The sequence below is a fragment of the Mastigoproctus giganteus genome, chromosome 9 (genome assembly GCF_048544385.1).
Source record: "Mastigoproctus giganteus isolate SK-2022 chromosome 9, ASM4854438v1, whole genome shotgun sequence".
NCBI classification, from domain to species: domain Eukaryota; kingdom Metazoa; phylum Arthropoda; class Arachnida; order Uropygi; family Thelyphonidae; genus Mastigoproctus; species Mastigoproctus giganteus.
This window is the reverse complement of record NC_143583.1, coordinates 166,080,252-166,094,381: the sequence shown is the minus strand read 5'-3', so window position 1 is coordinate 166,094,381 and position 14,130 is coordinate 166,080,252. Positions and strand designations below refer to the sequence as shown.

The 14,130-nt window shown below is 35.7% G+C and overlaps 1 protein-coding gene across 1 annotated transcript in view; it reads right to left on the bottom strand.

Annotated features, from left to right (window-relative positions):
* The window catches only part of LOC150080869 (voltage-dependent calcium channel type A subunit alpha-1-like), a 1,489,217-nt gene that overhangs the window by 495,939 nt on the left and 979,148 nt on the right, over positions 1-14,130 (bottom strand). The window lies entirely within an intron of this gene.

The following is a 14,130-nucleotide window of genomic DNA, read 5'->3' as shown; positions in this document are numbered from 1 at the left end:
CTATCGTGAACACCTTCTTCTTCCTATTGACAAAATTCCTGTATACCCTTGACAAAACCTCATGGACTTCCAGAATAGCCAATAGGTCTGAGCGGTGCAGACAGCCTGCCTGCAAGGATGGCAGCCTATCTGTACTACTCAGAAAACTTCATATCTGACTGCACAATCACCTGTAGATCTTTTTTATACTCCACTACCCTGAGTGTGGTACCACACAGTTGGTATATTAATCTGGAATTATTATTCCCAAAGAAGTATCCTGCATTTGTCAATGTTAAACTTCACTTGCCACTTCTCAGCCCATCTGCCTAATTTTTCCAGATCTCGTTGCAGACTATATCTGGAAAAATTAACTGCTGTCAGTAATCACCCTGTCAACCTTCATATCATCTGCAAACTTAGACATCTGGCCTGAAATGCCTTAATTGATATCATTAATAAAATATAGAAAACAACAGTGAAGCAGCACTGAACCCAGGGGAACCCCCACTAATAATATTTGACCAAGAAGAGCAGTTCCCATAGATAACAACACTGTTTTCTTCCATTCATTTTCCTTTATCCATAGCAGTAACTTTCCCTTAATGCTACACTGCTCAGTTTGAAGAGTTATTTGTTCAAGTGTATCAAAAGCTTCTCTGAAAGTTAAGTATATGATGCCAAAATTATTAAATACTGGGATATGATGTAAATTGTTTTTTAAAATGATCCAACCGACTACTCCATGATGCAGTGCAGTTGGAAAATGAAAAGAAAATTTAATTTTACAATAATTATCTTTTTTGAATAACACAGCATTTATTATAAGAATAATGGCCATGTGGAAAATACTGTAAAACCTAGTTTTTACTTTGATATTTGTTATTTGTAGTCATAGATACTTATTACTGTTTAAATGTATAAAATATGAATAAAATAAGAAATAAAAAAATTGAATAAAAAATTGTAAGTTCAAGGCCACATTTATCATGTAGGTAATATTATTTCAATGAGAAATTATGCTTTATTGTTCAGTCAGCATGACTTAAACAGTGTGGCATAAGTGATACACTGTTCTGTAAAATTTTATTGTGATTTATCTCAACACATACATGTTAACATTTTATCAAGGCTAAAAGCTGCAAATCATAATTCAGAGCTGTTTAGCTAAAAGACTCTGAATTATGAATTATCGAAATTTTGAACTATCTGTGCAATTTCCTATAAAAATAATTCTTTTTCTGCTAGAACTGTAAAAAATTTCAAATTACAGAAAATTACAGGGGTTACATTACCCAGAAGTAATGTAACCCCAGCATAAATCAGGTAGGCCCTGATTTATGCTGGGGTTACATTCCACCTCCTCAGGGTCATTAGCTGAAGCAGCGTGGAATGAGGAAGATTTATAATGTATTTAAATGAGATAGATTTTGTATTACTACAAAAATTGAACCATAAGAGTAAATATAAGTGTTTTTTATATTGAATATTTGTGGTTATTTTATAATTATGAGATATAAATAATATTCATTGATAAAATATAAGTAATAAAATAAAAAATTAGCTTAGTACTTTGTTCCTGCAGAGCCATCTTTTGAGTATGTAGTAACACTGTCTGTCCCCACCTCCATTGACGTTCTTTGACAGTGGCATAATGGGGCGGTGTTAATGGGATGGGTCTGATGGAGAGTTTACCAGTTCTGCAGGTTCTTTGGCCTTAGGAAAAAACTGAAGCAATGACGTCTGGTAAGGCTTTCTCTCTTCTAACACATTGTAGTAGGGCTTCAATACGTTAGTAACAGTTCTTTGGATGGAAGAGCTGTGTTCCAAGTCTGGATTATTATAACATAGAGTTTCACAGCCTGTTTGTATTTGTGCCAAAGCTGATTGAAGTGTCTTTGTGGTGAGGGTCCTAATTAGCACAACTCCCGCTCTTCCCCTCCCTCCTGAGAACCCTGTTTAGCCAGTTGTGCAGCCAGCTGCACTTAGTCCTCCTTTGAAAGAGGCTCACCATGACTTTGCAGCAACTCACTAACATCACCAATGTCAACCTTGTCAAGGCCAACATCCTCAGTCAATTCGAGTGATATCTTCAACCACTGCTGAAACTGGCTCAAACTCAAGAAAGTAAGACACTGCATCAGGCCACAATTTTCTCCAAATGCCCTCACATTCACTGAGTTAGATGTCTGCACTTCCTCAACAATCCCTTTAAAGATCATACATAAATAGTATGCCATGAAGGTCACAATAACACCCTGATCCATTGGCTGCAATAGTGAGGTGGTGTTGGGTGACAAATAAACGACCTTCACATTCAGAACATTGTTATGGATATCTTCAAGGTTGGCTGGATGTCCTGGAGCATTGTTGAGGACTAAAACAAAATTTTTAGGTAAGTTGTTTGCTGCACAAAATTGGGCCACCTCTGGGCAAAAATATGAAATGTACCTTTCACTAAAAAAAAGGTCTGGGTCACCCATGCCTTCTTATTAGAGTGCCAGAAAACAGGAAGTTTATTTTTCACAATGCCCTTTGTAACATGTGGATTCTATGAATGGTACAATAACATCAGCTTTAACTTAAAAGTGCCTGATGCATTACCACCCAGAAGTAATGTAAGCCAATAATTTTCAGTCTTAAAACCAGGGGCAGATCTCTCTTTATAGGCTATGAACGTCCTAAGCAGGCATCTTCCAGTACAGCCCCATTTCATCAACATTAAAGACCAAGTCTGGAGTATAGCAGCCTTCAACCATTAACTTTTGGAATATGGGAGAATATTCCTCAACACTTGCAGTGTTGGCACAAGCTGCCTCACTGGTAATTTTTACATTGTGAATTATGGTCCGGTTTTTGAACCAGGAAAACCGGCCCTTGCTAGCCAAAAATGATTCAGTCCACAATTCCCCATTAATTTCACTGTACAAGCTCCTAGCTTGTATATAATCTCTGCCTGTGTTACAGGAATGTTAATTTGGTTCATATCGTCTATCCACAGCACTAATAACTTCTCCATTACCTCACTCCTTGAATAAGTTGTTCTAGAAATGCTTACATTAACAATTATTGTATATGACTGCTTGATCTTCTCAGCATTATTTATAAAGGTTGTAACAGTAGAAGGTGCTAAGTTTAAGGTCTTGCAGACTTCTGAATGCCGCTCACCAGATTCTGTACAAGTCTGCTTGATCTTCTCAACATTATTTATAAAGGTCGTAACAGTAGAAGGTGCTAAGTTTAAGGTCTTGCAGACTTCTGAATGCCGCTCACCAAATTCCGTACAAGTCCATTTTCACTTCAATCGTTAGAGATTTGTGGGTTTTTTCTTTTCTTTTCTTTTTTTTTTTTTTTAATATTTGCAGGCACAGATTCACCACTATGCTCAGAAGACATGGTTGCACAATTTATATTTAAAATAATAAGGCACTAATGAACACAGGAAATTATTAAAATTTAAGGAAAAGCTCACAATACGTGCACACTGGTGGACGAGGAGAAAGCAACTGACGTCGATGCTAGCATTGCCTAGGTATCCATTTCCTGTGATGCATTTACGTTTGCGTTTTCAAATTTTAATTTTTATATATATATTTCAGTATTATTTTAAAGGGCTGTTAATGCTGTTAATGGTGTAAAATGAAGTGTCATAAAGCAGGGCCTACCAGTATACTGAAATTCAAAATAAAGATGTTTAAATTAACATGATTCTACTATATCATTAACCTTTAATGCTATTACAAAAGTATGGACACTGCTCTATACAGATAGAGTTTAATGGTAGTCACAAATTCCCATTACATTAATTATAAATTATGATATACAAATTAGGAAGGGAATTTTAAGTTTTTGCTAACTCTAATCATGACATACAAGTTATAAATACCCTGTAAAATATATTCGGCTACACTAAGTTTCATAGGAAAATTTTCTTTTCATGAGGCCTTCCTTAGACCTGAAATTATTGAACTGTGCAACTGAGATAAGATGCACTGTCTCATGTCAAGGAATGCAAAGCAAGTGCATAAACCACTGAAATTAGATAAATTTGGGTAGTTGAATGGATACATTTGTATTTTATAACTAACCAGGATTTAAATCAAGAGACTCATCTATCACTCACTTATCCAATTCAACACTAGAGTCTAGCCTCGTGCATTTGGCTGAAGATCATAATCACCAATGAACTAGACAAACATGAGGTAATTATTCTTGGTGACTTTATTGTCAAGGAAATGGGAAATATTTTATGCAATAAGCATATGTGAAACAAGGCCAGATGTGTTTCAGGAAAATATTTAATGATACTGCAGAACAATTATCATCTTTTAAGGGCACAAAAAGTGATATATATGTGTGCTGTTACCTAATGACGTTAAAAACAGATTATCTGAAACTTTGCTTAACAAATGTGATGATGTCAAGAAAATGATGAGTTATGGCTGAATATCAAAGTGTCTGTAATTTTGAAAGGTATGAGAGAAGAGGAGGTTCAAGAAAAGTACCCTGTCACTTAATTCAGCCTTGGAAAGACTGTGCAAGGCACATGAAGTAGATATTATTCAGCATGGTTTGTGCTTGTTTACAGAGGGGAATTTTTTTATATAGATGGGATAAACCTGAATGGAAGGAGCAGAAGAATATTTGTTAATGCAATCAGTTAGGTGGTTCAAAACTCTGGTTTGGGGGTGGGAAAGAGAGAGAGAGAAAGAGATGCATAGAATAATAGTAAATATAAATTAAATTTATATTCTTCTGTGACAGGAAAAACAATATTATCAACAGTTAACCAAACAATATAAGCTCATGTCATCTACTGACATGGAGCTATAAGGATTTAAAGGTTTGTTAAAGGGAGACCATGCCTGACCAATCATTAGCTACCATGAGCTACACAAAGCCAGATGAAAAAAATAATTTTTACATAACATAATTAGCTTCTACTAAACTTTTGATATTGTAGTACTGCCACACAAACTGGAGAAGTGAGGCATTGGGGACAGGTAGCACAGTGATCAGGCATGGGAGTGCAGTAGCACATACTCTTTGAGTAGACTGGGGTTAAAGCCCCTGATTGCTAAACACGATCGATCTACCAACCCGCACTGGACCAGCATGGCAGATTATGATCCATTTCCCTCAACATGAATCACTGAGGTGGCTTCCATAATGGCTGCAGTTTACTTTTTTTTTTTTTTACTGCTATGGATAAGGGGATGGTTAAGTAATGAGAATAATGGTTATTAATGGCCACTGCTCTTCATGTACTGACATAATCGGTAGGGTCCCACAAAGTTTGTTGCTGTGCTCCTTACCTCTTTAATAAATATTGAATACTTATTGTATTCAATATTTATTAACGACAGTGATGTAGGCATATCAAGTTTAAGTTTGTCAATGGCACAAAAGTTGGCAGACTGATTAATGGTGGATAGACTAAAAAATGTTTTAACATTCATGAATTCAATAAATATTAACATTTGGTAGTTACTCATAAACCAGAATACCATTTGGATGGTATAAAACTTGAGGCAGTGTAGAATAAGAATGACCTGGGGATAATTGTAGTCCTAACATGAAGTTCTCTGAGAAAGAAACCAGTGAGCTGTCCCAGCAGCCTGTTAATGATGTGTGTGGGAGTTTTGCAACAGGGAAAAAAAAAAGAAGTGATTATTCTATTGTATAAGGTAATGGTTAGGATACACCTTGAACAGTGCATACAGGTTTGGAAGCCTCACTTTAGGAAGGATGTAAATATGTTAGAACTAGTGTAGAAAATAGTGACAAGATTAGGTGGGGGCATCAAAGGATAGTCTTATAAATATCTTACAAACATGTGGACTAAGGAGGATTTTACACTCTAGTCATCTTAAATAATACAAAAACTCTTCTGGCCTAGGCTGCCCTGAGAATAAACAGAAGTTTAGTTTTTATAAATTCATAACAGAAAACAATACAGGGTGCCCACAAACCATCTTCACAAAATTAAAACATTGTGTGAATAGGTTACATTATACAAACCTGAAACCATGTCCAGGTGAAAGATATCTACAAGTTTTAATTAGAGGTACTTTAGGTGGATACATTTAGTTACTCTGCATGTATCTGATCTATAATCTAATCACCTGGTCTTACATGAATCCCCAGAGACTAAAGGAGTCTGATCAGAAGGATCATAGTGGCCAAAAAGTCATTCCTCCTCTTTCAATACACTTCATGTTCAGTTGTGTATGCATGAATTTCTTTGTGGTAATGTCAGAGGGCTTATTTGAAAATAAAGTTGTCATCTCACCATTGGGACATATGGAAATTATGTAACAGGTCGAGATACACAATACTTATTATGGTAGCTTCTCAAAAAGAGGAAAGGTCTATATCGTTTTCAAAAACTCATCACACAAAAAATGGCCAAATTCTGCTATGATTACCATTTTGTGAATATGCTGCCACATACTGTAGCACACCCATTTTTTTGGTTGGTGAATCCTGGAAGTGATTTTAGGTTTGTATCATATATCCTATTCACGCAACAGCATTTTAATATTGTAAAAAATGTTTGCGGGCAACATTCCCTCTAATTTTTAATGGCCCGTGTGCAAAAACTTTTAAGATGTGCAATTTTTTTCCTAGTTACAAAAACTTGTGTGAACTAAACTGAGTGCATATAAAATTGGAAACCCTGAAATTGTTTTTTTTTTTGTTAATATAGTCATTCTCATAGCTACTATTGTATTTTTTTGGATGTTTTAACAAAAAATATGAGCTACTTTGTTTTTGATGCAAATAAACAGGAAATTAATATGAACGTTATTTTCTTCTTATGTTATGCAATTTATAATGCAAATAAATATAGCTACAGTCTGTACAGTGTATAAATAATGTTATTCATTTACTTTTTCTTTCTCTTGTCTTTGGCATTTGCCCATTCTGTGTAAAATTTATCTAGACTAATAAGCCCTCCTCCATCCAGTTGAAAGTTTGTAATTCTCATCAGCACATCTAAACTCTAAGGCCCTAAACAGTTGTTAATTTGTTTTTGAATGAACTCATTAAGCTGAAATCCCATTCACAGTCAACACTGAATGCTAGAAAAGTTCCCCCAATATACATCAACTTTGCAAGGTCAAAAATGTGTTCATTCTGAAGTACAAATATAACCATATCAGCAAATTTTGTAAATAGTTTGCATTTCATTTTTTCATACAGCAAATTTAAAGTTATTGTGCTGTTTAACTGTGATAATATTTTCAGCAAAAAAAGTCTGGATATTTTAAGCATAAAGCATTAACTTGCTCAGTGCCATAAGTGAAGTCACACTCAGATACTGCTGAACAATCAAAGTCTAACCATTCTTGTACTTCATTCACAGGAAGCTGCTCTTCCAAATGAATACAAAGCAGGTTTCTAAAGGCTAGAGGACTCATATCCACTACAGTGTTTTATTCCCAGCTTTTCTAAGCAAAGCCTTAAATTTTCACTCCAAGAAACATTATTACCAAGATACTTCTTTCACAACTTGCTCAGTTTGCCATTTAAGGGTCAGCTGGACAAGTATTTCGAAAGAACGGAGGGGTGAAATGGAAGTTTTTTTTTTTTTTTTTTGTTTTTTTTTCGCTGATGCTGCATAAGCTTGCTTTCTTGCATCATATGCCTCTACTAATGCTAATGTGCAAAATGAAGTGCAACAAGTGGTGTCAGGCCATTACAAAAACTTACACAATGCATACAGCTCTTCTAAAACATCATTCAAAACTTTTAGGGCTATTTGGTATTCGATTTTTGTTACATTCTTCTGGAAGTATTTCAAAATGGAATCATTTGATTTTATCTTCTGCAAATATTCAATCAGCACCTCATAATTTCTGATTATTGCTTGCAGTGAAAAGTGCCTGGATAACCACCTGACTTCATTGAGAGGTCTGAAAGCAACAGATTCATTTTCAGAATCATTGAAAATTTCTTGAAATTTGTTGTTTTGTTGTGGACCTAGAAAACATGGCGTTTATCATTTGCATTAACACTTCAGTATCTTGTATTAACTTGACCTTTGTCCATGCTTCACAAATGACCAAATACTCACATTGTGTAATACAGTGTTTTTGAACTAAGTGTAGTATAGCCCGCTTTAGTTGTTCTGCTACACCATTAACTTTGCCCAACGTCACTAATGCACTCCGATGTAAATGTCACCATTTTCTGCATGTCAAGATTGTAGTTAGCATTTTGTTTTTTTTGTTTTTTTTAGGAGCATTAGCAACTAAGGCCATATTGCTCCAAGGATATGCGGTGGTTATTCCCTGACCTATCTGCATCCTCCGTATTTGGTGGTCATGGGCTCGAACCCCGGCCTAATCAAGAAGTATGTGCTATGCACTGCTGCTCCTGCCCACCCGGTACGGAGGCGCTGTGGTTAGCATAAAAACTGCTTGACTGCCAAAACAATAGGAGCATCATCATATGCCTGAAGCTGCACTATTCCACCAAAATAAGTTTTATATACAGTAAAATTTTTAGCTACATTTGAAGGCATTTGTTGGCAGATATATCTGTGCTTTCATCAACTGTTAACATATGAAAATATGCTGAAGCTATTTCCTCAATCATTTCTTTTAGAAAAATACTGTTGACAATATTCTAAAATTAAAATGCATCCAACCATCAGGACTTTTCACATACTCTTCCATAATTTTCTTTAATGCCTTGAACTGAGAACAAAGAGTTATTTATTTTAATGGCTAACAGAATGCTGTTGATAAGCAATTTAATCTCCTTGAGTTTAAACATTTTCATTCTCATTCATCTGGATTTAATGCAGCATATGCAGCTGGTAGTGAAGGATTTTGGTGTCTATGTTTTGTACACTGTCATGTGATTTGCTTTTGAGATGATACTTTAAAAAGTCAAGTTTCTGAATGTTCTCATCTCCAACTTCTTTCCACTAGCAAATTCTCCTGGAACTTTTGCATCGTTACAATGCAAACATATGGTGCAATTTTTTGAATTAAACTTAAATATTTCTTGCAACAGAACATATATCAAATTAACTTTTAGGAGTAGAATGGCTTGTTGAAATGGTCTACAATTTTGTCAAGCCATTCCACTTTAAATAAACTTGTGATTCTTTTGAACTTAATGCCCTTCACCTCTTTTGACATAAAGAATCAATATTTTACTTTTTTTAATAAAGTACACATTTATACAAGTAATACAAATCTGAAAACAGTTAGTCTAATTTTTTACGATACCAATATTCAATGATAATTGTGCAAACTAGAAAAGGAAAAGACTGTTTGTTGTGAAGCATTGACAGTGTTGCCAACAGATATTACTCGACAGTCTCCAAAAAGAAAACAAAAAGTCTTGAGCAGTAATAATAATACACACAGCCAAATTAAGCCTCTCACAATTAGTCTTATGTGATCAATTTCACTTTTTTCAATGGACAACCATGTCTATTTTCTATTATCATATTTTTTTGGAATTTAAATATTTGTGTGCAGTTCAATTTCCTATGTGTGTTGATTTAAAAACCTCTGTGCATATGCACAGCTTATAGGCAACATTGTGGACACTGAATTTAAAGGCAATAAAATTTAAAATTAAAATTCTTGTGTAAGTTGGAAATTTGTCTATCTGGCATCTATATAAGCATTTGTTTGTCTGTTATAATGTTCATCATCATCACAATCAGTGTTCTGTCAAGGGCAAGCTTACAACCCAACAACCACTTCTCCATAATTTCTATACTCAAGCCCTCTTCTTAATCTCCTCATATGAATTGATAATTCATATTTGTAATAAGGATAGGTGGACTAAAATCAGGGTATATCTATTGGAAACAAAATTAATGATGTCACCAACAGAGAATATTGTTATTCATGTGGGGATTAATGATATTAAGCACACACAATATGATGATTTGTTAGACAAATACAGGATCGTGCTGAAGAAATGCCATGAGTTAGGTCAGAATGAGTGCGTGTCTGCAATTCTGACCAGACATGATAGGAGGGGTTAGATGCTGAAAGTCTTGTGGATTAACTGAAGACTTGAAGGGCTCTGCAAGGCTTTGAGGGGTAAATTTTTATCGACTTCGCCTACACTTGTAAGTAGAAGAAATCTGTTTTGTAGAGATGGGATACATTTAAACAAAGGTGGTGCAAGAGATTTTGCCAGTATCATGGAGGTTAGTATAGCTTAAACATTTAGGGAAACTGCTAGTTTAGAAGAGGGGACAAGTGTAAAATAGATACATGTTTATCTGGTAATATTGATCAAAGTAATGCTTGCATGTACCTCAAGAGTTTTTGTTTGTTACCACAACAGATCATATTAGCAAGATGTTCTGAGGGCAAAAACATTTCAAGTTTCAAATGAGTGGGCAGGTAATGCCGGGGTAAAAAGCTTAAATAACTTCAAGGGGTATGTCAGATACTTAACTATACATGAACACTAAGTTTTAATTGTTTATACAGTAATATCAGAAGTGTCATCAATAAAATGACTGAATTCTAACTGCTGGTTAGGACAAGTAACACTGACATAATAGGGCTTATGAAAATGTGGTACCACCCAGAATTAGGGGATCATGAATTTCAATACAGTATGTACAATGTATTTAGAATGGATAGGACAGTTAGATGGGAATGATGGGGGTCATGTTTCTTATCAAAAGCAGCCTGAGAGTGACAAAAGCTTTTCCAGATTCAGACATTTTGTATGCTAGTATAGAATCTGTATGGTGTGAGATAGTTGGAAGCAAAGGTATAATGAGAGTGGGAGTAAACTACAAGCCAGGTGATTGTGAAGATTATGATGAGAGTCTCTACATACAAATGGAAAGGGCAAGTAAGTGTGAATGTCTTATTATGGGTGATTTTAATTTGCCTCTAATTGATTGGAGCAAATGGAGAGGAAACTTGACATGGGGCATAAAATTTTTATATAAACTAGATGATTGTTATTTATATCAACATTTCAGGGAAAGTACTAGGGGAAAAAATATTCTAGACCTGATCCTCACCCATCTACCCCCAAGGGCTCACATCTGGTGAGTATGGGCTTGGCACACCCCGGGTCCTGAGCTGAATATCACCATTCTTCTCTTTCATGGTGATTCCCTTCTATTTCTCTCTCTCTCTCTCAGGGATAACTCAGAATTTTTTTTTTTTTTTTGGCTGGTGCAGCAAAAGCCTCAGGCTTCCTTGCGCCATATGGCTAATAATAATGAACCAGATGACATAATGAGGCTAACAGTAAGAAAACAGTAGCGAGAAGTGATCACAGAGTTCTACTGTGGACAATGACGAGAGAGGAAAGGAAATTACGAGGGATTAAGGTGCTACATGACCTCTATTAATTGGGTAGATATTTCACAGAGAGGAAATACAAATGAATTATGGTATACCCTTAAAACTTTAATCACAGAATCCTTGAATATGTGTATACTATTAGAAAAATACTCCACAAGGAGGATTCCAAGATGGATTTATAATGAAGTTGCCAGATTAGTTGAGCAGAAAAAGACAGCATGGAAAGGTTACAGAGCAAATAAGAAGTACTGAAGCCTATAATTACAGCTACAAATTGATCTGTAATAGTGCCACAGAAAAGGTTAGGCTGATAAAGGCAGATTATGAGAAATCACTGGCAAAGAGTGGGAAAAAGGAATTCTCCACACATATAAATGCAGAGAAGAAGAACAAACCAGATCAAATTCTTATGTAATGGGTGTGGGATAGTATTAGATCCCCCAGCCGATGTTGCAGAGGAAATCAATAGTTACCCTGCATCGATATTTACAGAAGAAAAACTCTTTATGTCAGTAAGACATTATAGGAGTGGAGTTGAAAAATATGTAATTAATGATACTGAAATTTCACATGATTATTTAATGAAAAAACTTTCAAGCCTACAGGTGAGTAAGGCTCGTGGGGTAATGTCATATACCCTATAATTTTAAGGAAGGTGGCAAGTGAATGCATTGAACCATTGAAGCTAATTATGCAAGCATCTGGCCTCAGTAGAGATTCCGTTGGATTGGAAAAGTACCAATGTATCTCCATTACATAAGGGCGATACTAAGAGTGTAGTGGGAAATTACCGACCGGTTAGTGTAAATTCAGTAGTAGGGAAGATCAGGGAGGAAATAATCAAAGATGAAATTCAGGATCATTTAGACAGAAATGGAATTCTGAAGGATATACAACCTAGTTTTGAAAAGGGAAAAACATGCTTACCAAATCTGGTTAGTTATTTTAACAGAGACACTCATGAGCTGGATTTAGGGAATAATTTCAACATTGTTTATTTAGATTTCAGCAAAGCATTTGACTCAATACCACATGGGTGGTTGATTTATAACATGGAACAGGTTGGAATTGCAGAGAAAATCCTTAGATGGATAGCAGGATGGCTTCAGGTCAGAGGATTGTGATAAATGGTTATTCCTCAGATTGGATTAAGGTAAGAAGTGGGGGTTCCCCAGGCATCAGAATTGGAACCACTGTTGTTTTTGATTTTCTTAAATGACAGTGATGAAGGAACAAGGGTGTGATGTCTAAATTTGCAGATGATGTAAAGATTGGTAGAGTAGTTAATGATCATCACCAAGCAGAGCTTCTTCAGAGTGACCAAGATAGACTTTAGGGATGGTCAGAAAAGTGGCAGCTTTGCTTTAATCCAGCAAAGTGCAAGGTCTTACACCAGGGGAACAGTAACCCCAAACTAACATACACAATTGGTGGAGTTGCACTAAAGTCAGCAGTATAAGGGACTTGGAAGTTATAATATGGTCAGACATGAAGTTCTTTGAGCATCGTAGACAGTATGCAAGGAAGATCCATGGTGTCCTATCGATGACTTATCGAACATTTGCTAGTAGAGATAAGGACATCATAATCCCATTATATAACGCTATTGTTAGACCACACTCAGAATGCTGTGTTCAAGTATGGAAACTAAAAAAAGGCATTGAGCTTCTTGAAAGGGTCCAAAGGTGGGTAACTTGCCTGGTGAGATCAGCAAAAGGGCATCCATATGAGGAAAGACTTTGAATATGTGGATTGCACAGCTTAGAAACTAGGCACTTTAGAGGAAACTTGATTGAGGTGTTTCAGGCTCTGAGAGGCAAAAGGAAAATAACGGAGGTTGAAATTTTCATGGCTATAAATGATTCTAAAACTAGGCACCATAAATTCAAGTTATAGGGGGAGAGATGTTTTGACTGGATTGCAGGAAGTTTTATTTTAGCCAGTGACTTATAAATTACTGGAATAAGTTACCTACATGGGTGGTAGAGGCTGACAGTTTGGGGAAATTCAAAGGTCAGCTGGATAGTTACCTATGGGAGGAATGCGCCAATAAAACCCAACCAACCAACCTACGGGAGGAGTGAAATGCATAGGTTGTCTATTTCTTTTTCTTTGATTATTTATTTAATTTAATTTTTTTATTATTATTATTATATTACTCTATTTTTTGGCTGGCGCAGCCTAAGTCTTAGGTTTCCTTGAACCATATGGCCATTACTAATGCTAATATAACAGTTTTCCTCAATCGTCTGTTTTTTTTTTTTATTCCTCCATTACATCCTTCATCATTTCCTTGCCTTGCTTCTTGCTTGCAACACTCATGTACAATCCATTTTTCCTCCACTGCCTTCTGATTACTTCAGTAAGCATCTCGTCTCACCTACCCTTCTCAAAATCTCTTCATTTCTCACTTTCTCGAAACATTTTTCTTTATCTTTAATATTACATTATGGTATTTTATTTTATTCTTTCCATCCTCTTCTGTGTCTGCATTCCAAAACTTTCCAACTGTATATTTTTCATTCGCAATGCCCATCTCTTTGTTAAATCTTTTCCTTATATCTCTTCCTATATCTCATTCTCCCTTCAGGAAACCAACACTGATTAAGCAGCCCATCCTACAGAACCAAGGATCACCATCCTATGGCTTTCATGTCATTCACACCACCAAAACCCCTGAAGTAACCTATGCTACTGCAATCAAAATCAAAAACTAATTTAATATTCTTACTGGGAAATACCTATGCTGGCATAAAATAGGTTGCATACATAGTTTCTGAAATTCTGCACTGCCTATTCCTCCTGCTCATCACTGAAAAGCTTCTAAATGAAACCAGTG